The sequence below is a fragment of the Catharus ustulatus genome, chromosome 1 (genome assembly GCF_009819885.2).
Source record: "Catharus ustulatus isolate bCatUst1 chromosome 1, bCatUst1.pri.v2, whole genome shotgun sequence".
Classification (NCBI taxonomy): Eukaryota; Metazoa; Chordata; class Aves; order Passeriformes; family Turdidae; genus Catharus; species Catharus ustulatus.
The window spans coordinates 81,175,486-81,203,050 of NC_046221.1; the positions used below are offsets into that span (position 1 = coordinate 81,175,486).

General features: G+C 37.3%; 1 protein-coding gene across 11 annotated transcripts in view; it reads left to right on the plus strand.

The window, feature by feature from the left end:
* CDH18 (cadherin 18) overlaps window positions 1-27,565 on the plus strand; it is a 523,214-nt gene that overhangs the window by 288,701 nt on the left and 206,948 nt on the right. The gene's annotated exons all lie outside the window — the stretch shown is intronic.

Genomic DNA, 27,565 nt, shown 5'->3' on the forward strand with positions numbered 1-27,565 from the left:
AGCTCCATAAGATAGAGCTTTTTCTTAAAGCCGTAGACAATCTCTAAAAGAGTTTAGTGTTGTGAGAATGTATGCCTGTGAGAATCTGCCACTTTTTCCTCTCATCTGTCTCCAAAACTTTGAGACTGTGGTCTGAAATGCTGATTTGATTGTTACTGTGCTTGGTGGAAAGATTACAGCTCTAAAACATACCTCGGCTGCTCTTCACTATATCATCCTGCCAGAAATTATATAGCCACCTGTCTGACAGTAGAGTTGCATTTGTAGCCTCTCCTTACTATGTGTCTGTCAAATATCTTGCACTTAAAAGTAAAGTTTAATCTGACACTAAACATTTTGATCAACACCAGCTCTGACTGTGCATGAAGTTAAGCTATTGGACCTGAGGGGCAGCAACAACATGACAAGAAAAATGCTGATGAGCAACTGGGGCGTGATGTGGATGGTAACTTCCTACTTTTTGAGTTAACTTACTGTCAGCCAAAAAGAAAACTAGTAACAATTGTATAACTCTAGAAGTGTGAAAAGATAGGTGGGAAACTAGCAAAATATGTCATAGATTTGATGACAAAAATATTTCTTTCTAGATTTCCTGTTTTGCTCTTTTTCTTGCTGTGATTGGATCCAAATGAAAGTTTTCTTCCTTGTAACATATTTTTATCCCTTTAGCAAGTGGGTAGTGATGCCTCAATATGATATTAATTTTTGTTCTTAAAAAATTTAGAGAACTGAGGAAAGAACCCTGCTTAATGAACAGATCTCCCAAAAATTAACTCTGAAGGTAATGAACCAGAAATTTTGCTGATTAATTCCTGATGCAACATCAGTGAAGTCAAGACAGGTACATAGAATGTAACTTTGAAATAACTTGTAAACTTGGCAGAAATCTCTCTTCAGAATTTTTTTTTTTTAAATTCTTTCCAGTAGTTCCTGGTGTTACCTGAAATTCAGCCTCATTTTCAAAAGTCATTGTTGTCTCTGTAGGTCAGAGTCCAGTTGAAATAGTTTTGAGTCTAAACATTTACTTTTTTTATCTCTCCTCAAAAAATTATCTACTCAAATATTACGGTGGAAGTCATGAGGCGCTGGTCATGGTTGCTTCCATTGCTGTTGTGGTGGCAATATGGTTAAATGTTCTTTGGCAGGTCTTTCAGAAATGCACACTTGTTTTGGGAGATAAAAAGGAAGTCTGAGAGATTTCTTTCGTAAAAGTGATTACTGTTCATACTTGTTTAGTGTTACAGACTTACTGAAAATCATAAAGAGAGAAAGATCTGGCATTGATCTCTACGTTCACGGATTCTTAACTTTATGTAGTGTGTCTAATTTTGCTCCAGCGGTGGAATAAATCAGTCTGTAATGCTGGACATCCAGATAAACCTGCAGAGAATCAGAATTGGGTAACCTGCTGGCGAGTAGGTGACAAAGGCTAAAAGAGCATCTAAGACTCAATGTTGTATCTTCTTTCCTTACAATTTATGTGACACAGTTGACATGAAATGGAAAGGTTCAGTTGTTAGATCTATAAAAATACCCACAAAGCATGGCCAAGATAAAAGGCACAGAGTGGAAGGTCATATTTTCTTCTCAAAAGGATGGTTCCTTAACTATAAGTGGTTTAGCAACTAAAACTTGTGGAAAAAATATGTTTTTTTTAAATCTTGCCTTTTTTTCCTCTGTGGGGGATCTTTTTGTTGTTATATCTTTTAGACGAAAGGCTTTTCTTTTCCTTTTCTATTATCACAAATCCTGAAGTGGCTGATTATTATTGTAGGATATCCTTGTCTAACAAAGTCACATCTGAAGAGGTGAAACAATGCTCAAAGGAATGCCAAAGAGTGAAAAATGTCAAGATGTCAAGCATGTCTTCTGGATAGGTTAGGAGCTATTTTCAAGAGTACATATTGAAAGGGAAAGAAATTAGGTCTGTTGGACCTAAGTTGAAAATACAGTTTGGCTGTGAAAAGCAGTAGTGCTTATACAGCAACAGGATTTTGTCTGACAAATACAACCAGCAACGTAAGAAGGGCCTAAAGCAAGTCAACTGTAGTACAGATTTATCCTCATCATAAAGAGGTTAAGCTTTTTTTTTTTTTTTAAAGTACAATGTTTATAATTAATTTTATTGTTACCGGTTTGTTGGGTTTGTTGTGTTTTGGCTTTACCTGAAAAAGTAAAACCAAAAAAGAAGAAACTGGATTTATTGAGTGTGTTGCCCTGGCTCAGAATTGCAGATTACCACAAAGAGGGATTTCTCTAGAGTTTTCAAAGGTAAAAGACTTCATGAAGACTGCTTTCAGAATTTGTATGAAAACATTAGCAGGGGAAAAAAGTCTTTCAGTGATTGTTAAGCGACTACCTAAGTATGTGCAAAACTTGCAAAAACTTGTGTGAGTATTCAGGACATATGAAGATGTTTTGAAATTTCTGTAGAATCTTTGAAATTTTAAACAAATATCCATTTCCATTGTCTTATTTTTTGGTCAAAGAGGACAAGAAAAAGGACTGTGGCTCACTACATTAGGACATAGGTTGTCTAGGGTACACTTCCCTTGTCTTGTGATATAGGATATTTTGAAGAAAAAAGAAAAGTCTTGATTAAAGTTTGCACTGAAGGAAATTCAAATTCCCCAAATTCTTGGAACTTAATGCTGTGTATGGAACATGAAAAGAGAAGTATGTCTCGGTGAGGTCATTAATATAGTATACAGTATATGGTGTCAGTAAGAGCAGCAAAGTAATCAGAAAAAGAAAGGGAGAAAAATTAACCTTGTTGTATTCTCTCACTACTGCATAAAACCAATTTAATACATGGAATAATTATTTTTCTAATATTTTAAAATCAGTAATTATTTCAAGGTTTGGCTGCTGTACATTTCTGATTTATTTTTGTTTTATCAAAAATATCCTATGTCAGAAGGAATAGAATTTTGATATGACATTGTAGTATTCTAGTTACAGTCTTAGAGTAGGCTTTAGGACTTGCTATAAAGGCACTTACAAGGGAAATACCAATGTATGATTTATTTTCTCATAACTCCCTTGTGTTTAACAAAAGTAAAACCACTAAAAAGTCCCCCAAATAACTCGTAATGGTTTGCAAAAATAAAACAAAACAACCAAACAAACAAACAAACAACAAAAAAATTAATGACAAGTGATCTGATTACACACTATCACAAGGACAATTCTTAATTTAAATATCTCTTTCATTTTTGTGCTAGTAGTCAGACCACTTCACTGTTAGAAGTATGTTAGATAGAATCTAGAACTGGGGTATGCAACCCAACCATTTGATTATTTTTTTCCAGTGTCTTGAAACTATATTTTTGAGCTAGAACCCACCACTGTTTTAAAATTTGGAAAATTTCTCATTATGATAATAAAGAAGGTTAATTTACTACTAAATGTGTTAGATACAACTAAATAAGAGATTTCACCTTTTACTATAGAGTGCAACATTTTGATTTGGAAGTCAGAGGTGCATTTTAAGTCATAGATATATTGTCAGCAGATCTTAACTTATGGGTTAAAAAAGACTTATTATGAATTATGTTGCCTGTGGACATTCTTAGACTTTTTATTTTTTAATTTTGTAATAGTTTTTTTTCCATTGTATGAAAGGAAGGGTAAAGCTGGTGGCTATATATATTTATACATATATACATATACATATATATATTTCAGATGACCCTGAGATACCAGAGCCAAGCACCTAGCATAACACTCTCAGGTGTTGGTGTCATGCAGCTCTGATGCAATTCAGTTGCATATGTCAACTCTTCTGTAGTCTTATATGATGTTTACTCATTGTATGAATTTACTCCATTATGTAAATGAACAAAACACAGGATGACAAGAAACCAGCATTTATATAAGAAGTTAATCAGATGTTTGATGCATACTACTGTGAATTGTGATGGTTTATGATGTTTTCTATCTCTCTGCTTGAAGAAAGATCATAAATATAACTCTTTTGAATTATGTGCTTTACAACCGAAGACAGACATTTCAAAAGTGCACCTTGCTTTCATTTTCTGAGTGAAAAACATACTAAATATTATATCCTGAGGTGATTTACTAGTTGACACTTGGAAAGGATTTCTATCTAAATTCAGTCTGCTGCCTTTTAACCATTTATGCAGTTTGTTAGTACATTCTTACCCAACTTGTAGGACACATTAACAGTTTCACAGTATGTTTTTTAGTTTAGAAAAACAGTAAGATTAAAAAGGTGTATTTTAATGCACAAACTAAGATTAGAAGTTTGTAATTTGAGGCCAGTTGGTGCAAAATGTTTCAGTCCATACCCAGTATTATATGTTGTCAACAAGGTCTTCTTACTACTGATTAGGATGGCATGCACATGTAAAGTGCATAGATTTTCTCAACCCATTAATTGCTGGTGCTGAAGAACAATCTAGTCTGTGGACATGTGATATATTTTCCATATATATATAAAGCATATCTTTTTTCGGTAAATACCATATGGAAAGCTGTTGACACTTCATGTCATCCTTTATCTCTTTTTGTCACAGAATGGTGTCTGAGATGCAGTGTTTGTGTACATATAAAAAGAAAATAAGCACATATCTTGCACTACTCTAATAATTCAGCAAGTGGCCTTTGTGCAAGTGTGGGTAGAAGTGGTAACCTAAGTAAGTTGTCTGTTTTACTTGATTAATTCTTTTTCCCCACCAAAGAGGAAAACCTGCTCATGTTTGAAGTGGCTTTATAATAAAACTGCGTAAACATACAACCTTAATTATAGATTCACATGATTGAAAGTGTAGTTATGGCAATTATGTGGACTTTTTTTAGCCCTCCTGTCTAGTAAAACTTTAATTGAAAAACATGGGTATGTTCATGATCAGAAGGTCTGAGATGATTAGATTTATCCAGTTCAAGAGTAAAATATTTACATAGATTCTTGAGTCAATTTCTGAACCTCTTGTCTTTTTTGATTGGTACCACAAAAAGAGTGTTAAATTATGTCAATGACTACATGGAATTTCAAATATGGAAATGTCAATGTACAGAGACATATTTATACTAAAAAAGAGTTTGTTTAGTGGCAAAAGATCTTAGACATATCTAGACATGTCAGACAATTCTCACCATCTTCACTGTACGCCCACTTTATTTTAAATGTTGTTCTCTTTTGTTCTATCACTTACTGCCCAAACTATAGAAAAGATTTTATAGTCACTTGATTAAAATGAAATCTAGGTCTTCCTCTAGAGAAGCAGGAGGAGAGCTGCAAATGTGAGCCTGAAATCTAGGAGATTATACTGGGAAAATTTTATGTCAAACTGTCAAATGTACAGATTCATTGAGACTGTAGGCTTTATTTTACCTCAGGAATGATTTTTGTCTGAAGAGTCAGGTTTATCAGAATGATTATCCCTTTTCTGTTAGGCTGGGATAGTATACATCAGTCTTAGTGCATCTGCTCTGTAATGTCTAACAGGCTAATTATACCAAAGGCACGGGCTAATTAATTGTCTGGAGCTCACAGTAAAGAGCTGTTGTTGAAGCTTTCTTTATCTATGGTACAGTTAAGTATTGTGCAGAAGTATACTTCTGAGCCTCGTCTGTGAGGCTTGAAAGTCTTCTGACCAATCTTAGAGAAATCTCACCTGGATTTCGATAATACTGAAGAAATTTTAGGATTATTTTCTTTCACTATACTGCATGTTCATTATCATTGGATCAGTATTGCTTAGAGATTTATAGAGATCTTCTTAAAAAAATAGAAAACTCAAACAATGTAAAAACTTACATTCATACACTTTTGCTTCTATATATTGACAGACAGATGATGAATTGACCATGACAATATTTTTTTTTTTTTAATATTTCACATTATGACAATTAATATTTTCTTCTATACATTGTTTGCGCTATGATACCACCTAGAGGTCCTTGCTAGTATAATGCATGGAGAGGGGTAATGTACTGATGGAATTAAAATTAAAATGCTTTTGTTGCAATTACTGTGTCTCATAGTTCTTTAGAGCATTTGATTTGTTTTTCAAATATAATCCCTAGTGTGGTGGTGTTATGCATGGTAACCTGGAAATACTTTTGATAGAAGACCTTTTAAATTTAAGAAGTCAAAGACTCATGTGGGCTGGAATGACCTCTTGAGTTCAACTAGTCTGCTCCGCCAGCTCAAACATGGTCAGCTACAGCATCTTGCCTGGGAACTGGATGGTGATTATTTTCTCAGAAGAAAACTTTATGATCTCACTACCTTACTGCAGTGAACATTTGCTTTCTTGTGCTCATTTGGAATTTTCTGGTTTTTAATTTATGCCTGTTGCCTCTTGCCCTGTCACTGTGCAGAACTCAAAATAGTCTGTTTCCCTCTTATTTGTTCTTTTCTTCCGTGTTTGTACTCCTTGGTAAGATCTAACCTGAGCATTTACTTCTGTAAGCATTTCTTTCTTCTCTAAACTGAAAAGTTCCAGTTCTCTCATATTTTCTTGTAGGGGAGATGCTCCAGTCCCTTCACCATCTTCTTGGTCATTTGTTGAACTCTCTCCAATATGTCCATGTCTCTCTTTGTATTGAGAAGTCCAGAACTGGATGCAGGAGTCTGGGTGTGGTCATTCCAGTGTTCTGTACAGCGAAAGGGTCACCTCCTTCAACATTGCTGGCAACACAATGACAAAGCTGTAACAGGGATGGGATATTAGAGGGTTTAGTCTTTCCTTTTCCAGGGCCACTTTAAATATTACCAAGCTAGAAGTGTCTGCCCATAGATGTCACTATGTTTTCAAAGTCAAGTGAAATCAATAGTTAGTAATTTAAACTCACTCAATTAGTTAAATTTTTCATGCTGTTAAGTCCACAACTCAGTAAATATGTTTTAATGGAGCTGAGAAAGAAGATAATTTCTTTTATAAAACTGTGAAAGATACCACTTAGAATTGATTAATGCAAAATTCTTAGCAAAATTTTGCAGTTTAAGTAAGTTTATAGGTAATTTGATCTCACACCCTCCTAGTACTGAGACTAATGAATGGCTTATAATGTCAATATTCATAAACAATCACATTACTGCTAATAAGAACTCTGCAAGTTTCCAACATATCCTTTGTAAAATGACTTACAGAAAACCATATATTGGCTTCTTGATAATTTAATTCCTGTGTGCCACATTGCATCATTTGCTAGTTTTTCTTTTGCTAGGAAGATAAAATGCAATTGAAAACTTAAAATTCCATTCATTTCCTTTTGTTAATGCTTTCCTTTGGCCTTGATATTATTGCCATAATTACAGCATAGAGATCAAATGAATCAAAATTCTAATTCTTCTGAGTTTGAAAGAAAGTTTATGAGTGAGAAAAAAATCACCTGCATAACGGTGTAGAAAACAATGTTTACCAATGGAATCAAGAGTAACAGAAAATAAAATTTATTTGTGAGCATGATACCTTAGGGTGCCATTCTTAGCATGGTAGTAAAATGAAAATTTAGGTGAAAGGATCCGGCTAGCTTTTACTTATCTAGGGATAAAAGTGTCTCTGGAAGGGCTGGCCATTTCAGACGGACCTTGCAGAATATTGTAATATGTGAATGGGAGAATTAGTTGAGATGATGGTGCAAAATTGTTTGCTTTTTTGTTTTGTTTAATAGAAAATATTTCTTCATTGTGTTGCCTCTGGTCACAGTACATGTATAGCTTCTGAGAGAAGGGCTTGAAAGGTCAAAGTGTCATTTATGGAGGAAAAGACCTTCAAGAAGTCATTGAGTCCAGCCATTACCCTAACACTGCCAAGTCCACCACCAAACCATCCCCCTGAATGTCACGTCTATAGGTCTGTTTAATACCTCCAGGGATGATGACTCCACCACTTCCCTGGGCAGCCTGTTACAATGTCTGACTACCCTTTCAGTGAAGAACTTTTTCCTACTATCCAGTCTAAACCACCCCTGGTGCAACCTGAGCTTTTTTCCTCCTGTCCTGTTGTTGGTTACCTTCCAAAAGAGACTGGTGTGTTATGAAAAGACACTGAGTATATATTGAATGATATGCAGAATCTCTACTTGTATTTAGTACTGTGCTACTTCTGATGAGCAGATCTTAATGAAAATTATTTGCACCTTTTCATAGCTGCTATTCTCCATTTGCTGTGTCCCCTATGCTTGGGAAAAGGGTTTTGTGTTGTGTCTTGTGAGTCATCAGATCTAGGAAGGAAGTGATTTACAAAACATCTTTCACATGAAATATCTCACTATTTGTCACACAGAATGGAGTTTGGTTTTGTTGGTGATATTTTTTTTTTTGCCTGAAAAGCTTGTGATTGTGACAAATTCTACTATATGAAAAGAGTTGCACCACAGGCTCTCTGGCAGATGAAATTTGCAAATTATGTCAGTTTTCAGAGGAAAATGAAAGTGTAAACTTGATATCATTTACAGTGTGAGGAATATCCAATTTAATAACTGAGCTCTGCTGTAGTTGCTATTTCTGCAAAGTTTTTATATATGACCTTGTACAGTGTTTATTTCAAAGAATATTTTCTCATTGAGAGTAGATAGAAAATATTGTTGAAATGGCATTTGAGAGGGAAGTTTAGTGCCTTTTGCAGGTACTCATTGAAGTCAGTGTTCCTGACCCCTACAGAATCTTGGGATTCAACATATCTTTGTATTGAGAAATTTTGAAGGCTAGGCATATCCTGACACCCTTGAAAAACCTATTTTCTTTTATAACACTGCTTTTCCATAGCTCATGAAAAGTCTATTGGAGTAAAGTTGTGTGTGTAAATCTGTATTGGGGTTATGCACCTGAACTGTTGAACTAACCTAAAGTAAGGATTGTCTTTCTTCCTCTTTTTCTTCTCCCTCAATGCTAACTTCCGTTAGGCGCACTAAGTCACTCAGTTGTATATCTTTATATTGACTTGAATTTTGAGGAGCACCTTACCTACTTAACCCTCCTTATTCCTGAATAACTTTTAAAATATTTCATTTCTACTTTTATGATTTCTTTCTCAGTAAAAAAAAAAAAAAAGAAAAAAAAAGAAAAAGTGCTGTCGGTAATACAGTGTCAGCTATGTGCAATATGTTTCTATATGTTACTCCCAAAAAAATAGAAAAATGGTAATCCCCTTATAATACGTTCTGAAATTTTGTCCTGGAAATTAAAGAACAATGGAATTTGTCTTAGTGTATTTTGATGAAATTTTGTGAATCCTTACTATGCAAGCGAGCCAACATTATTCAACCAATTAAATTGCCTGGAACAGAGAAACTTCTAATATCTAGTGGGTAATTATAACTTGAGATAGTGTGTGCTGATTGCTCAAATAACTGTATAAAATTTATGAGGTTTGTACTTGCTAATGAACAAAGTGAGGCAGATAGTATTATCAGTTGTTTGACTATTTTGCAGTATTGAAATACGATTTCAGATTATGTTTCTTCTACCAGCAGAACCTGTTTCTTGGCAAGGACCTGAATATAAATTTCCTAGATAATCCTGCTTCCAAATGTCACTTATTGGAAGCAGCTTGTGCATAATAAAGATCATACTTAGGTCCTTTTATGGATAGGTAACAGACTGCTTTAGGTACCAGACATACCAGACATTGAGTATTGCAGTTCTTAGCAATACTCTGATTATTTTGTACTTGTAATGATCAGACAGTAGTTAGTTGTGCACAGGAGGGTGTTTTATCAGTACTGGGAATGCATACAAAAGATCTAACCTTAACTTTGGTTCAGCCAGTTTGGCTGCATGCTCCATATATTTGATTGATACCTGAGTTGAGATAATTTAATACTATTAGGTTCCTTTTATGGCTTTTATTTTGAGCTTCTTCTGTAAGAGAGAACCACATATACAATGACACTAAGATGCGAGAGATGTAATCTGTATTTTAGTTAAAATTATTTTGTAGGCATATGGAGATGATTCCTAACGGATATGGAAAAAACTCAAGAAATAAAACCATCACTAACACACATGGTTTAAATTCAGGTATGGTCTAACACCTAATCTAATAATACATGCTGTCTGTATGTCTGTCTGTTATCCTACCCTCCCCCACTGCTAACAACTTTTTAAACCATCGGCTAGTCCTTGCCAAGTTTCACAGATGGATAGAAGGCTCAAAGATGTAAAAAAATTCTATCAATTTTACAAAAATAAGTACTCCTTCAAGGAGAAAAGATTGCTGTGTGATAACACCTTCCACTAAATATCCCACAATTGGGAAAATACTTGAGTTATTTTTGATTTAGCTATATATTATGATATAGCTATGTAGTTCTGATCTTTTCAGGACTGCTGTGAAACAAGGTGCTAATTGCATCACAAAGGGACAGTCTTCATAGTTAAGTTGGTTGGCAATTAAAAACGACTTCAAATGACGCATTTTTGCTATTTCTGCTGTAAAAATATGATTTTATAAATATCTTGTATTTTTGGGTATGGTTTATTTTTTTAATATACCAGTGAAAAATTCTGCAAGGAGTTTTCTTTCTTATTTATTCCTGAAGCCATTTGGTGTTATACCAGAGTGCTTCCACAATATGGGGAAGTTATTCCTCAATTATGGTAGTATATATGGAAGGAGATTTTGTTACTTTCTTTATTGGACTTTGTTGAAACTTCTGGAGGATTCTTGTGATTATTTTCTTCTTCTTTTACAGTATGTCTATACATTAGAAGTAGCTGAAAAGCTATGTAGCAACTTTTAGAATTGCAGTTTGAATGAATTGGAAAAAGGCATCTAGAAGCTGAAGTAAAATATAATTCTGAATGGAATACTGATATTTGAAATAAAAATCTTGACGTGTAAAATTTTTAGAACCTTTCCATATGAGAACACAGTAAGAAAATATGCTTTAAATACAGAAAACAAATCACAAAATTGAGAAAAAGAAGAAATGCTTTAATCTTTGACTACCAGGTAAAGGGAATGGATGTGGACATAGGACAAGGAATCTGTCAGAAGTATGAGAATTTATGGACTGGTAAAATAAGAGTTTTAACACCTTATAGATGATGTTAGTGTAACATTATTTGCATTATGTGAAACACCATTTTGTAGTCAAATGACTATTTAAAAGATATCATTTACAGAATTATTGCCTAAAAAGTTATTCATTTCTTTCTTAGATACAATCAAAAGGTGTTGTGCTATTCAATAGAATGAATTGTTAATATTCTGTCTTAATATAGGCAACAGTTACTTAACAACGTCTTGATAGCATGCATAAGATGGCATTATCACCAAAATATACTAATAGAAAACTTTATCTAATAGTCACTTCCTAGACACCAAACGTGGGTAGTCTCCACATTACACGCAGCTTAGTTTAAGTAGTAGTTTGCTCAACACTTCAATGACAATTTATGCTTAAGCAGAAAATGGGGACCCTCCACCCTATGGTTCACAGACTGGTTGACAGGTAAAGAAGGACTCAGATACCAGAATCAAGCTCTGAAACGGTCTCATTTTGGATAGAGAATGAAAAATGAATAGATTTTGCATGAGGTTGTGTAGGGAATGGATGTATTATTTTTTTAACGCCTGAACACAATTATTGATGAAAATAGCAGAAAACCAGACTCCAAGAGCTGAATTTTGTCCTATAAAATACATCAATTTATGATTATTTCAGCATACAAATACTTGCAAAGCATTAATCTGAGTTGGTGTTTGCTGTAAAGAATATCAGACCTTGGAAAAATTTGAAACTCTGAAATTATAATTTAGAATAATTAAACTTTTTTTTTTTTTTTTAAAACATGATTTAAGGACTTACCGTAATTTCACAACTATAAGGCACACCCTTTTGACTAAATGTTTCCCCCGAACCCGGAAGTGCGCCTCATAATCCAGTGTGCCTTATATAATGGACAAAGTTGCGAAAATTACCAAACCAGAAGTGTGAGTCAAAATGGGGGGGGGCGGTGCCGCCGGAGCACCGAGTCATGAGTAGGGGGTGGGAGCGGGCAGCCACGGCCGACAGGAGCTGTGCGGGGAGGGAGGGAGCTGCCACCGACCTCGGCCCGGGTGCGGGTAGAACAAGAAGCTGGGCGGCGCCACCTTGGGCGCGGGGTCGGGGGGAACGAGAAGCCGGGCGGTGCCAACCCCGGCCCAGGGGAAACAAGAAACCAGACGGTCTCGGCCCGGGCGCGGGGGGAACAAGAAGTGCGAGCCTGCAACAGCCCCAAGCAGAGCCTGCCTGGTGGTGGCATGGGAACAGCAGCGGCAGAGCCCAGGCAGCTGCAGGAAAGCACCGCGGCAGCCCGACCCCTGCGACCGTGGCAAAGCGGCGGCAGCGGCGGCATAGCCCCTGGGGCCACAGCAAAGTGGCAGCGGCGCGGCCCCTGCTGCCGCAGCAAAGTGGCGGGGGTGCAGCCCTTGCGACTGCGGGAAAGTGGGGAGAAGGGGCGCAGCTGCCGTTGCGGGAAAGCAGTGAGAAGTGCTGCTGCGACCGGCTGGGGGGAAGCCAGGATGCAGCGCAGGCGCGCGGTGGGAGCCGGGAGCCATGAGCCATGCCAGTTGGCACCAGGGATGGGAGGGAGTGCCGGGGCCCACTGCACGGGGAGGGTGCCTGGGGCTGTGTTTAAAGGCTACACCTATCTTTGAAAAATGTTTGCAAATTGAGCACCTGCCAGTAATTTGTTACTTTGTTGCGCGCCACGTGGCTTCTCGCTGCAAAAAAAGTGTGCCTTATAGTCCGGTGCGCCTTATATGATCTCCAAAGTTGCGAAATTTGCCGACTCCCGGGGGGTGTGCCTTATAGTCCGGTGCGCCTTATGGCCATGAAATTACTCTAGTTAATTTTTGCATTCTTAAAAACATCTTCCACCATTAATTTCACTTACGTGATCTTACCAGTATTAACACTACAATTTATTTATTTCTTTATTTGTTTATTTATTTATTCATTTATCTTCCTAACTAGGGTAGAAATTTGAAAATTTCCTGTTTAACATTAATGACTATTCATTATTTTGTACTTAAATTATATAACCAGGAAACACTTTCAAATGAAATTTTAAAAATTTTGGTGAATGGCCAGTTGGTGCTGATTCTGTTGTAACTAGTTTCAATAAACCAGAACTTTTTCTAAGCCAGAAGGAGAGTATGATGCTTATTTTGTATGTAAATACTTGGAAACATTTACATTTTGATTTTCACTGTACTTGACAACAACTACTTCTTTCTTTGGTGATAAGTGGTTTGTTTTTGAGGGAACAGAAACCTTGAATAAAAAAGTGTCCTTGTGATCATACATTTTATTTCTCTGATTTGAGAATTGTTTTTCATTAACATGCTATAAGGTTTTCCATTAGAATCTCCAACTAGACCTTTGCATAATGATATCACTTCAGTCTGAATGGAAATGGAACACCTGTCTGCTTTCTTTTCTAATCCTGAATTGTATGTTTTGGTAAATAAACAAAAAGAAAGTTATTGGTAAAACATTTTAGCATCTGAGAATATTGCTTTAACAACTATTGTTGAACCGTCCATTCTAATCAAAGGTATCAACACTGGTTATTCAGGAGGCTTACATAAATAATTGATATGTTTTACCACATGAAAATATATTGCTTCCTAGTCATGTGAAGTAACACCCTTTTCAAAAGTCTTCAATAAACATTCTGGATCCTACAGTGCTGAACTTAATGCCTCACAAAGTTTTAGCTACTGTTATTGAGACTATTGACACGGTTGCCCTAAAAATTTGCAATGGACTGCAAGGTGTTACAGGAAATTAGTTTTAAGCAAATGTGCTTCCCTTGATCAACAAATTGTTTATCTGTAGCCACCGCAGGTCTTATGAGACTCTTCCTCGTTCTTCAGAAAACAAGGTAATTTTTGTAAATCTTGGACTGTTTCTTTCTCCTCATCATTTGAAAGCATTATAAAGTCCCCAGTTTCCTCCCTTTGCCATTATTAAAAAACTCATAGTTCTATTTGACCAGACTGAGTAGCAGCATTGATTCCTTTCCAGGAAGTGAGAAATGGATGCTGGATTTGTACGTGCACACTATTTTAAAGATAGATTAGTGAGAGCTACTTTAAAGTAAGTAGGGTAAGAAATGGGCAAAGAAAAGAAAAAGAAATGGGTAAGAAAAAGGGGATAAATAGAAACTTTGAATTTAGCAATTGAGTATGATAGGAGGATATGTCTAAGTCTTGTCAAATATTTCTTTCTAAAAAACGAAAATAATTAGTATTCGGAAAAATAAGTATAAGAATAGTCCTGAATATGCTGGGGGTTTTTGGCCAGTATAACTAAATGGACATGTTGAAATAAGGAAATAGGCAAGTTTTATCTGTCAGCCAGAAGTTGTCCCCATGCAAAGAAATATGGCTTGCAGAATGGTTGTAATTCATAGCCAATTCTCTTATGAAGAAGAAAAAACAAGCAAACAAACAGACAGAAAGGGCTATGTAATTAATCTGATGCTTAATTTTCATAGCAACCAATAAAAAAATGTTTACCTGCATTATGTCTTAGGTAGTTGCAGCTCATGAGTTTAACTTGTAAGGTTAAATTAAATATTTTCCATTTAGTAAAGAATGAAACAGAAGAGAAATCCTCATATCCTAAATACTTGCTACGAACATGGTTTTCTATAAAAAGCACATTTATTTTAAAAATTTTTACTTTTTTTTTTTTTTTTTTTTTTTTGTATTCCAAACAGATTAATTTCCTAAGTACTTTTTGTAATACTATCAGGATTGAATTTTTCCTGCTTCTATGAATTAATGTCCTTGAGACTTAAGGTGAAAGAAAAGAAGATTCAAGAGAGAGTTCATGGTACTAGTCCTGTATTACATGAAATGTGGTACCAAACGTATAAAAAAGAGGAGAATTAAGTACAAGGAGTGTTTCAGCTACATTTTTGACATCATCAACTACTTTGCCTTGTAGCACTTCAACCAAATTTTGAAAAGCCCCCGTCATCAATTTACTGTTGCTCTACTGAATGACAGGGTAGCCAAGTTAACACTAAGTCAAAAATGTAATCTGCATGGTGTATCTTATAGTGACAATGGAAAGTCTTAAGTGAAGGATAGATATCAACACGGGGATATTTTTCTGTGTGGATTTTAAAAAAAAAATTATATATCACATTTTTTCATAAATATGAGAGGACAAGTTGTAGTTGTCACTTTTGCCACATTTTCTCTTTTATAGAGGCTTCTCACCCGCAATGTCTGCAGAGAATAGCCAACATTTCACACTCTCCAAGATTCCCAGAGGTTTACTTGTTTTTTTGGTTTGGTTTGGTTTTGTTGTTGTTCCTGTTGTTGTTTGCTATTGTTTTTGGTTTGGTTTGGTTTAATTTTTAATGTATATATTTATTTGCAAACACATGCTAGTTCTGAATCTTTTCTCAAGTTTAAACAAAGTTATAGTTTGGGCTATGTTTTTAGTACTGTAAGTGAACTCTTCATTGTGCAACTCGATTTTGCCCATTGCTGAGTTGATTATTTAGCATGACTGTTAGTATGTCATAGGAAGTGCATTGTTCTGTACAGGTATGTTTCCTTCCAAAGCAAAATGGGGGGGTGGGAACAAGTATAATGCCTTCATAAAATTATTATTTGAGAAAATGCGAGATATATCACAGCAGGAAAATTGATCTGCCTCTTCAATAAACATACTAAATAATCTATCCCATTTTGAAGAGTGGGATTTTTTCTGCAATTAACTGAGTATTTTGTACAAATACCTTGTTCTTTTCTTTTCATCCTATGTGTGAAATAACTCACGGTAACACTGACACACTTTATCTTCTGAGCCATCACAGAATATTGTAATTCCATCCCTACAACATTGTGAAAGTTGACGCATTCATTTAAGCAAAGCTGGAGCTGTACGTTCTGCCAGATCACACATTTCACAATGTCAGCCAAGAAGATAATTTAGTAGGATGATTTTTACATACTGAGTCAGTCTGAGAATATTTGCACTCCTTTAAGTATTCAGTTTATGCCTTGTCACTAATCATGAAGATAGAAAACAGATACCTTAAACCTTGGGCACTTATCCAGCTGGGCCACTTATTCTGGAGCATGGAGCAGTGTGGGTTCTGGTAGGGTGCTCTGAACACAATCAAAATCCCAAGCTGTAGTAGAGGGGCCTAATATCAATGTTAGTCACTCATGGAAAAAGCAAATGTTTTTCTGTAACTTGAAAAGAAACTACAGCTGTGTCGTTTTCATATGGAAGCCAACTTTCTCTCTTATCAGAACAAGAATATGATTAGAAAATTTCTTATAATATTGCATCCCAGCTCTGAATAGAAAAAATATTTGAACATAATTTCTTTTTCAAAGTTTATGTATGTCTTTAAAATACTTGCTTCAAATACAAACAACTAAGTAGGTACAGTAATTTCACAATTATAAGCCACACCATTTTGACTAAAATTTTGGTCCAAACCCAAAGTACGGTTTATAATCAGGTGTGGCTTATATACGGACAAAAAACCAAAAAGTTGCTGTTTTAGTTTGGAGGACAGGTGTCTGCTGAGAAAGGCAGGAACTTCTCTTTGAAAGGGAGAATGTAAACCCCCTCCCTCCAAATTATTATCATTTTGAAATCAAGGGGTTTCAGGCAAAAATATGGGAATTAGGAATAACAGTTCTTTTCTAGGGAAATTAAAATAGAAATACAATACTACAAAGAAACAAACCCCAAACCCTGACAAAATCAGAGTACAACCTGACACCCCATCAGGCAGGGTGCTGGTAGCAGTCCCATTAAATGGTGGTTGCAGTCCTCTTGCAGTGACAGATGTGATTCAGTTGAAGCAGTGCTCCTGTAGAAGGTGCAGTTTCCCTCCGGAGGTCCAGTGGTGATGTGGAGAAATCTGGTTTTCCTCTGGAGTCCAGTGGAGAAAGGGGCTCCCTTACTGTCCCAAAACCTCTGTTTTTATTTTGGTAAGAAATGTTGGGCTCTTCCCCCTGGCTGGAGCAACTTCCAATGGGATGAAGTAATTTTATCAGTCACACAGTGGGACTCAATGGGCCATTAGCAGAAAATGACTCGCTGGAGGAAGGATGGGTTGTGAAAAGATAAAGAACAATTCCCCACCTGGTTTCAATGGATGACCCATTGGCAGAATATCTGCCATTGAGATAAGGATCACTGCCCCCACCCTCAACGGATGGTGATAGAATAGATACCTTTTATCACACTCTGTATTGTAAAGTGGGGCTTATAATCAGTTGCGACTTATATATGGACAAAGAATGAAAAGTTGCTGACACCCAGAAGTGCGGCTTATACTCAGTGCGGCTTACAATCGTGAAATTACTTTTTTTCTTTGATTATTCATCTCCTAATAATAGAATTTTGTTTTTCAGCAGTAACATTTTCTACAATGGATTATATTTTTACCAACTTGAATTCTAACATTGCCTTTTTTCTTTGACTTTTATTTATTTATTTTGAAAAATAATGAATTTCTTCTTCATTACTGAATAAATAAATACTACCTTGCCGCTAGTCTGTGAGAAAAGAACTACTTGGTATTATAAGACTTAAATAAGGAAGATCTTTCCCAGCATAAGAAATTTGAAGTATTATAGAGAATTTGATTTTTTTTTTGCTACAATTTAAAATTTCAGATTTTTCCTTTTTTTTATTTGTCAAATCTATACTCTGAATTTTCATGCTTTGGATTTTTATTTTTTTTTTCCTTTTTTTGATGGTCAAAGTGGGAAAATATTGTTTTAGAACAAAATGAGAATTTCTGGAAATTTTAACTTCAAGTCATTGAAATCATCAAATAGTTTATTTTTTTGCTTAAAATATGACTACTAAAATATATTTTCAAATATTTTTTAAAAAAATTTGAAAACAAGATGGTAACATTCTAATGTAGATGTATATAACAGCAATTTTCTACAGAATTTACACATTCTACAACAACAAGCATTCTGACCTGATTCTGCTGGTGGCTATGTGCATGGACAACAGAAAGAGCAGAAAGAGTTGCCTCCACTTAATACTAAAATAATTTTTTATTATTAGAGAATATGACAAGGATCAACATAATGAAATGATAAAACTGTTAATGATATAAACATGTGTTCCTCACCTCTTTTTTTTTTTTTTTTTTTTTTTTATTATTTATTAAGACCCATAATCTTTAATTTTAGACTGGTGTTGATGTGTTAGTGAGGAATAAGGCAGTTGAAGGGGTGAATAAAAGTTCAAAATGAAACTTTTTTTGTCTTGAAGGTAGGCACTTTTTGCTGTTTTACATAGCAACACTTTGAGCTTCTATTTTGGATTTTGTGTCCTTATAATTCAGATTGAATCAGAAATAGTTCAAGGCAGATAAGAGTAAAAGAGAAGGTACAATACAATTAAAAAGTAATGAATCATGTTATATCATATGTATGTTAATGTGTGTGTGCAAAATATCTATGCATGCTGCAGAGTTATGTTTTTAGTCACCTTCTTTGCAATTCAGGGACCACAAGAGTAAATATTATAGACTAACATTTGAAGAACACAGGACCATTGAATAGAAATGTTGTCTTCAGCCAAGAGCTGAAATTCCATCTGCTCAGCTCACTTTTATGCAAGTGCTTTGAGCTCATTAGAGTAGGCTTCATTGAACATTTTCTCTTTCTTTTTTTTTTTTTTTAAATCACACATAATGTGGTAAAGCAGTTGCACAACCTGTTATAGAAGAAAACATATAGGCAGGTTGCCTTCTTAGTTAATATGAAGAGAACATTTGGTTATAGTGAGGTTTGAGTTTTGCTCCTTTTTATTTGTGAATCAAGAGTAATTTCCAAAATTCCTAGGACCAATGGACATTTAACCACGATTCCTGGCATCACAGGAACAGTTTCTTTAACCTAGAACCTTGAGGATTCATGTTACACATGGGGGAGTTTTCACTACCTCCCATTCGTGTTCTCTCCTCAGTCCACCTGGAAGTGTGAGCATGACTGAAAGAGAAAGCAGGGATTTCACCAGTGCAAAATCTCAAAAAATTGCTCCTTTTATATACACGAAATATGTAGGACTTCACTGGCTATTTGCAATTATACTATATTTTTTGAGTTTCACAATCAAAATTTATTCCACAGTCACTAGCACAAAGTAAGAGGTTCTCCTCATCTCCATGCCTTCTTTTCTCCAAGGAATCAAGGATTTTGTGAACCAAGTCACTTATTTTGTTCTGATGTGTGTTTTTCACTCCATTTATTAAAAAGCTATGAACTATTTCTTCAGAATTTGTTTGAGGGAGGAAGAAAACAAGAAAACTTGCATGAAACAGGGATGTTAAGTTAATGTTATTGAAGACAATCATACCAAGCAAACTGATTACAATGTGACGAGCATTTACTCTTGGTTTTCTCCACCAACTCATAAAATCCAAATTCATTTTTTTCTCTTTTTACAACATGCTTACTATAATATTAATAGAAAAAAATTCTGGAGTTCTTTGGAGCTGCATGGTATATAGAAAAAAGATGAAAGAAGATGCTTCCTAAATCATACCAATCGCAATGATTGGGTATACAAACACCCTGTAAACTAGCTGTCCCAAAAAACTTTTTCTCTTCTAATATAGGCATCAAAACCCCAACTGTCACCTCAGTGTGTCTGTGATTGTTCTTCCCCTTCATTAAAGAGATGGTTGTCTCTTCTGGCAGAACCATCACTGGGATTCTATTTACCCTATTTTTACTTAATTATTTGCCCAGAGTTTTCAGTTCCACAACTCCATCCAAGAAACTATGGAAATTACAGAGGTATTCAAGAACCATCTGGACACAATCCTGTGCTGTGTGCTCTAGGATGATCTTGATTGAGCGGTGAGGTTGGACCAGATGACCCAGTGTTGTCCTTTCCAACATGACCCATTCTGTGATTCTCTCGTATTGAGGAATAAAGAGGCTTTTTGATGTTGTGTGGAAACCTGAGTCTCACAGACATTTATTACCATTTTTCCATATTTCTTCTCTCTGTTACTTTTTACATGACTATAGACAAACTACAATGCCTATTTGTAAACAGGGAAAACTGAAGGATTAGTTGCTGCCTATGCAATTATCTGATTGTATTTTAGATTTGGTATTTAAAGAAGCAAAAATCAAAAACCCCAAACCTTTCAGCACACAAAGTCATCAAAGATATTTTTATAGGATGATTAATATTGATCCTTTTGTGATAAGGACAGTGTCAAATACTGACTGATCCTATGCTTGAATTTGTTGATTCCATTTACATTTCACACATGAAGGGTTTGTTTGAATGGCTGGAGGAGAAGAAAGACCTTTTTCTAATGGACCTTGATGTATACTTATAGAAAAGGAATCCCAAGTTTTTAATTCTCTTAGAATACTAAGTCACAGGGGTAAAAAAGATGAAGTTGTGTTAATAAGAAATAGTATTTCAAAGGCCATTCAGTTTTTTAAACCAGTGTGAAAACAGCTGGCTTTGTTTTGTGTTAACAGGGAGAAAAGGACTCTGGAAAAGTCTTCCCTGCACTAAAGTGTGAGGTCTGTTCGCACCATGCTGCTTTTGCAGTAATGACTCCCACACCCTCATAGAAAGGGTCACTGCTGAAGCTGGTTAAGGATTTGTGTTGCTCATTCAGCTTCCTGAAATGACTAACAAAAGACAGGTTTTGAATGACATGTAGTGGATCTCAGTGGAAGGAACCACTTTTGATCCAGGGTTCTGATTTTAAGAATCAACTCTGAGGAAGCAGGAGAAACCCTGTCCTGAATCTTCTGTTGAGAAATGTACAGCAGGGTTCACTGTTGGTGAAACACAATGCTGCAATCCCAACTGAACCACTTTATCAGAATTAACTGCAAAATGTGTATCTTAAATTCAATTATATATTCCTGTAACTGAGCCCTCTAATTCAAATGAAGAGTGCCCCTATATTTTCTGCTCTATTTGAATAGAAGAAATGGGAGAGAGATCACTGAGAATAGTACTCTGAGGCACAGAAAAGCTATTTATATGCAGGAATATAAATACAGTCTGAAGGCAAAACCTGAATAAAATTGATGTAGAATATATCATGGATACACACAGATGGATAGCAACTTGTGCATGTTAGATATAAATAAGTGGCTTATTAAAATGTGCACTTTTTCCTTCTCTTGTGACCTTTACCCAGTTCCATATTTTCCCCTATTATGTGTGTATACAACAAGGAGACAGGTGCTGTTGTATATAGAAAGATTCCAATTTTAGTTTGATTCAATGTTCTCTGTATAACCAAATCCTAAGGACTCTTCCAGTAATCAAGTTATTCAAGTAATCAACATTAATCCAAACAAATAATTATTTATATCTATGTTTTGTAACTTTGTTGAATTAGTATTGCACACACAAGATACTTTGCTTTGTCCAAATAAGCGAAAAACCCTCACTGTTTTCCCTCAGTAAGTAGCATTACTTTTGAGAATATTTCTCTAATAACCTCATTTCACAGCAGCTGTCACACAAATTAAAGTCATATATGATGAATGCACATAAGAAAAGCCGCAGAGAAGGGATAGGTTATCTGATGGAGGATATTTTTTGTCTTCAACTCAGTTTTGTGAGTTAGATTTAATACATGAACAGAATCTTGTGTGCTGTATTTTTGGGTATTGTCCTGCAGCTTGGTTATTTTCTTTATTTTTATGCAGACTTAGATGTTAAAGAGATATCATGATAACAAAATAAATATTTGTTTTTGTTACAGGGGAATTCTGAGGAAAATATAAAGTTAAAGCAAAAATAAAATTACTTAATTATCTCTTGAAGGAAATTTCTTGTTTCACATATGCCTTGTTTCTGGATATATGACAGGAGCAGATTGTGAAATTTGTTCTTAAAGAAACCTTGAACACTTTTCTTCCTAAAATTTTTGCTTAATAGTGAACCTTAAGAGCAAGAGAAAATTTTCTTTCTGATATGGTGTGATTGTGCCCAAGTCACTGTGGATCTTTCCTGGGTAGGGAAAACAAGATTAGCATTACCCTTTATTTATCATGGAGTGTTCAAGTGAGTATATCAAAGACCTGAAAATAAAACTGGTATTATTATATTTTCTTTTGATGCCTTTGTTAATATTTTATAAGCCTTTTCAAAATAAAGCAAACCACAAGAAGTGCATGGAAGCTTAGTGGATGAGAACTTGTATTCCTGTATAGATACAATAAATTATTAATTTTTATTTCTGTAATTTACAGTGAGTCTAAAGAAATAAACACACAGAAGACTAAGCTTACATAATTTGACCTCCCTGCATGGTTATTTCAATTTGAATCTCACATTTGAGTAACTTCCTTATTATTTGAAAAAGTCAATGTATTTCATCAGGTAATATATATGTGAGATAATTTTATATCCTTCTGTGAGCTTGCTACTGCACACTGCTTTCTACTGAACATTTAAAATCATGCAAGTTATCTTCATTACAAATAGACAAGATGATCTGTGGACTCAATAAAGGGACTGAGCTGATTTGCTTATGGCTATGTCTTTAGCAGATGCAGTAAAAAAGTGCACTGAAGAACATGCAAAATAATTTTTCTTTCAGTCTTAGTTATAGCTCCAGTGTTGAGCTAACTTGTAGTGATCCTTCTCTCCCTTGTTAACATTTTGGAACTGAATCAATCCAACTTCTTCAGCTTGATCTTCATGCTTATCCACTAAAAATGCCTCTGAAGGTGCTGGAGAACCCCAGGGAGGATCATAATAAACCTAAATATACCTTTTCTGTATTTAGAATTCAGAGTAAACTTGTCTGTTCTAAACATTCATAAACTGTGGCCACACTCACTATCCTTTAGGCCAATTGCAAAGTCCAGTCCACAGACCAAATATTTGTATGGCAACAAACTGCAGATCTATATGCAGGGCATCTTGGTCATCCAAGGCAGAAGGTAACCAAACAGCAAAGACTGAGACTATGTGTTCCAGTCTGCACAGTTGAATGGGGCAACCATGAGAAGAAAGAAGGAACTGATGTGTTTATACATGTGTATAATTTTTTTTGTGACCTTTTCCATTCTGCCACTCTCATCCTCTTGTTTTTATTTTAAAATATCTTTTCTGGAAGAATCATTTGGCCTATAGGCTAGGCAGCTCCTCCTGAAAGTGTGTGAGAGAAAAACATTCCATTAATGCTTTCTTCCGTTGTAATGTGTGCTTTCGTAAGCTCCAGTTTCTGGCACGGAAAAATTTACAGTAGTTTCACAAATACAAGCCGCACGGATTATAAGCCGTACCCCCGGTGCCTCGACAATGTTGCTGTCTTTGTCAATAGATAAGCCGCACCCCGAATATTAGCCGCACTTTCGTTCGTCGCGAGAATCCGTGCGCAGCTTTCACAAATTGGCCAATTAGTAACAGGATCGCGGCATAGCGGGCTTTACTGGCTCGGGGCGGGGCCAGGCAGGCTCGGCCCGCTCATGGTTGCCGACGGGGCCGGATGGCCCAGCTCAGCGCCACGGCTCGGCGGGGCTGGCCGGGTGGTGCTGCCGCCGCCGCCGGGCTCGCTGGCCCCCCTCTCCCGTCAGCACCGCCCCGCTGCCGCGTTCGCTCGCCCGGCTGGCAGGGCTGCCGTCGCCGCCGCCGGGCTCGCCGGCCGCCCCGCGCCGCGTTCGCTCGCCCGGCCGGCGGGCTGCCACCGCCGCCGCCGCCGGGCTCGTCGCTCACCCAGCGCCGCGTTCGCGCCGCGCCGCGTTCGCGAGCGCTGCTTTCGCGAGCGCCGTGCCCGCCCCGCGCCGCTTTCGCGAGCGCCGCTTTCACGAGCGCCGCGTTCGCGAGCGCCACGCCGCTTTCGCGAGCGCCGCTTTCGCGAGCGCCGCGCCCGCCCCGCGCCGCTTTCGCGAGCGCAGCTTTCGCGAGCGCCGCGCCCGCCCCGCGCCGCTTTCGCGAGCGCCGCGTTCGCGAGCGCCGCGCCGCTTTCGCGAGCGCCACGTTCGCGAGCCCGGCCGCCGGGCTGCCGCCGCCACCGCCGGGCTCGCCGGCCGCCCCCCTCCCATCTGCACCGCCGCCGCGTTTCTTTGCCCTGACCGGCACTGCAGGCCCCCGCACCGCCGGGCTCCCCCACGCTGCTGGCCCCAATTCTGCTGGGCTTCCCCCGCCGCCAGGCAGCCCCACCCGTCGGCCTTCCTGCTTCTGCCATGCTCCCCTGCACTGCTAGCCCCAGTTCTCCCGGGCTCCCCCGCCCTGCTGGCCCGGGCTCTGCCGCCCCCCTGCCCCGCCCTGCTGGCTCAGGCTCTGCCACCCGCCCCCACACTGCTGGCCCCGCCTCTGCCAGGCTTTCCCACCTCTGCCGGGGCCGGCCGGGCTCCAGCTTGGCTTGGGGCTGCCGCGGGCTCTCACTTCCGTGTTGGCAGCTTTTAGAATTTTGTTAATGTATTAGCCACCCCGGAATATTGGCCGCACTTCCAGGTTTCCACCAAAATTTTGGTCAAATTGGTGCGGCTTGTATTCGTGAAATTACTGTATTTTAAAATTCCAGCTTCGATTAAATTAAAAAAAAAAAAACCTAAAATATTATTTCATTGTACTCTCCAGTCTCAGAAACCAAATTAAAAGTTACCTTTTTTTTTTTTTTCTTCCAAAGCTGACCTCTGATAATTTAGTGCTCTCAGCTTAGCTTCTGTAAGAGTTGCAAAAAACCTGAGGCATCAAAACTAAAGTTGCTGTCTTAATAACCTATGTTTTATGAAAAAAGGCATCAATATTTTTAAATTGGTGTGCAAAAAGGAATGAGAAGAAGCTGGAAAAAAAATATCTATGAGCACATATTGTGGGCGAATATCTGCACATGCAGTGTATGAGACAGTATAAAGATACAATGGGGCATTTATGTATTGCTGTTTAGATTGCCTTTTATTTATTTCCTTGCTTTCTACAAATCCAAAGTTGTCATCCCAATTATGTATATATCTATATACAGAAAAATATTTTATTTAAAAACAACAACAACAACAAAACAAAACAAAACAAAACAAAACCACCAAAACTAAACCTCAATACCCTTTTTAATTTCTCTAACTGGCCATCTACCTGCCACTTGAGGGGAGTGAGTGAATAAAAAAAAATAAAGTGGTATAACAAATTTTAAAAAGCCAGTTAATTCAGGTAAGTGATGTACCTGGTAGGATTTAGCAAACTGGTTAGGATTTATGTTGCCTCGGATAGAGGCAGGGCGACCTGGTTCAACAGAGACACATTGGTGCACGTACAGACCGATCGGGCAAGTCACTCACTACACCAGTGTGGTGGATGGCGAAATGTGTTTATTTTCTGTGTGCGCTCCCTTATATAACAGCGATGCGCTAGCGTCACTGCTGTCATATCACTGGTTACAATGCTATTGGTCAATGTCCTTGGAGAGGGTGGGGCCCTATCTTCCCGTACATCGTGAAATCTTCCGATTGGCTTCCCTGTCTAACCACAGATTTAGCAAACCAGTTTAGATTAAATGAATGGTTCTGTATCTTTTAGTCATACACAGAAGCAGGTACAAATGTGTCACTTGTATATAACCTTATCACACCTCTGAGTAAAATATTACCTGTCACATGTGAAATAGATTTAAAAGTTTTGATATCCACTGAGAGACAAGAAAAATATCTATGTGATATCTAAATATAAACATAAATATCTATGATATTTAATCTGTGGGTTAAAAAGAAGGAAAAAACCCAGCACTTGAGGTTACTGTTCCCACAGAGTTGTAGGATTAAAATGAATTGTTTGAGTTGCAAAAGTGCATGGAAGCTAGAACAGTCTTTGAGGTTCAGACAAGTTGATTAGTGCAAGAATAGTTCTTTTCATAATGAATGAGCACTGTGACATTTTATGTTTACCGCAGTCACTGTAATCATCTGTGCTAAGGAGTGGCTTGATTTCACAGAACTTCATCTTGGTGTACTTAAAAACCAGTAAATAACTGTCCCATGGCATCAGTAATGGTCATGGGACAGAACATCCTCAGTTGCATAGTGGAAGGTGCCTGCTACATACCACGTGCCCAAACAGAGAGGGCAGATAAATTGTCTGACCAGCTTAAGGAAGTGTCATGACTGGAAAAATCATGGAAAATCATACCAACTTTGGTGTCTGCTGGAAGGGGAACATAACATGAGAGAGTGCAAGCAAAGAAAAATATTCTTGTTGTATGTTAAGGACAATTTCTTGACACAAGTAATCAACAGGCCAATTAGAGCAGATGTTCTGCAGACCTATTAAAGGGAAGAACTAAGGCTACAGAAAGAACTTTGCCTTGTTTAGTAATCTCGGCAGGATCTCATAAGAGTCTGAACTGGAGAACAGAAGTGCCATAGAGAGTTGATTGACCTTCAAAGGACAATGTCATCAGTTACAGTGGTCTATGCCAGTATGCAGAAAGAAACCACACCGGTATTGCAGAAGACCCACAATGGTGAACAGTGGAATCTTGATTGAATGTACACAGAGGTAGAATTTGGGATGGCTTTCCTGGTTACTTCCGACAGAAGCATTGCCCAAGCCTGTAGAGGTGAGGTTAGGAAATCAGTAGCTCAGTTGGATCAAGAACTATAAAAGAAATAAGGATGACTTTTGTGAGTACATTGGCAGCAAAAGACAACCTAGGGAAACTGAGCCCATTGCTCAGTGGGGCAGAGGATTTAATGACAAAGGACATGAAAAAGGTCAAACTGACAGAAAGTTCATTAATTTCTATAAAGGTGGATGCTGAGTCTTGCATCTAGGTTGGAATAATGTGCCATACAGCAGTATGGACTTGGTGCCAGCAGGGCAGAAAACATCTTTGCAGAGAAGGTCATGAGCAGGTCTTGGTAAAGAAAGCCAAGAAAAGAAAACCAACTGCATTCTGCACAATATTAGTAAGAAAGAAGCCAGTTGGCTGAGAGGAGTAAACCTCCTGCTCTATTAAACACTTGTGGGACTGCAACTGGAGTATTGCGTGCAGTTTGAGTATGCCATTTACATAAAATACACTGATGTCTTGGAGCAAACTGAAGAAGCTACTGAGATGATGGGGGGGATTGGAGTACATGATGAATCAGGAGAGGTTAAGAGAGCTGGGTTTGTGTAGTCCTAAGAAGATAAGCTGCAGGGAGGGCCTTACTGCTCTCTTCAGCTACGAAATGACAGTGTACAGAGAAGATAGAGATGGATTCTTAATGGTCCATGACAATAATAGCAAAATACAGTGGGTACAGCTGGTGCATGAGAAATTTTGGTCGGAAAAACAAAAATATAATGAGAATAATCAAATAGTGGAACAAGATTCCCAGTGTGGTGTGCAATCTCCACATTAAAGATATGCTAAACTTGACGGACAATTACCTGAATAACCTGATATCCTTGTCTTTACTTTGAAAAGGGATCCCGTGAGACTACATAATTCTACTGCTCTATAATCACATCTTAAAATAAGATAGATCATTAAAAAAAACAAAAACAAAGTTTCATAATTATAAAAAAAAAAATTTCAATTATCTAACTTTAAATCCTGAAGTTTCCTTTATTGTTTGAATGTAAAACTTTCCTGTATTTCTGAGAAACC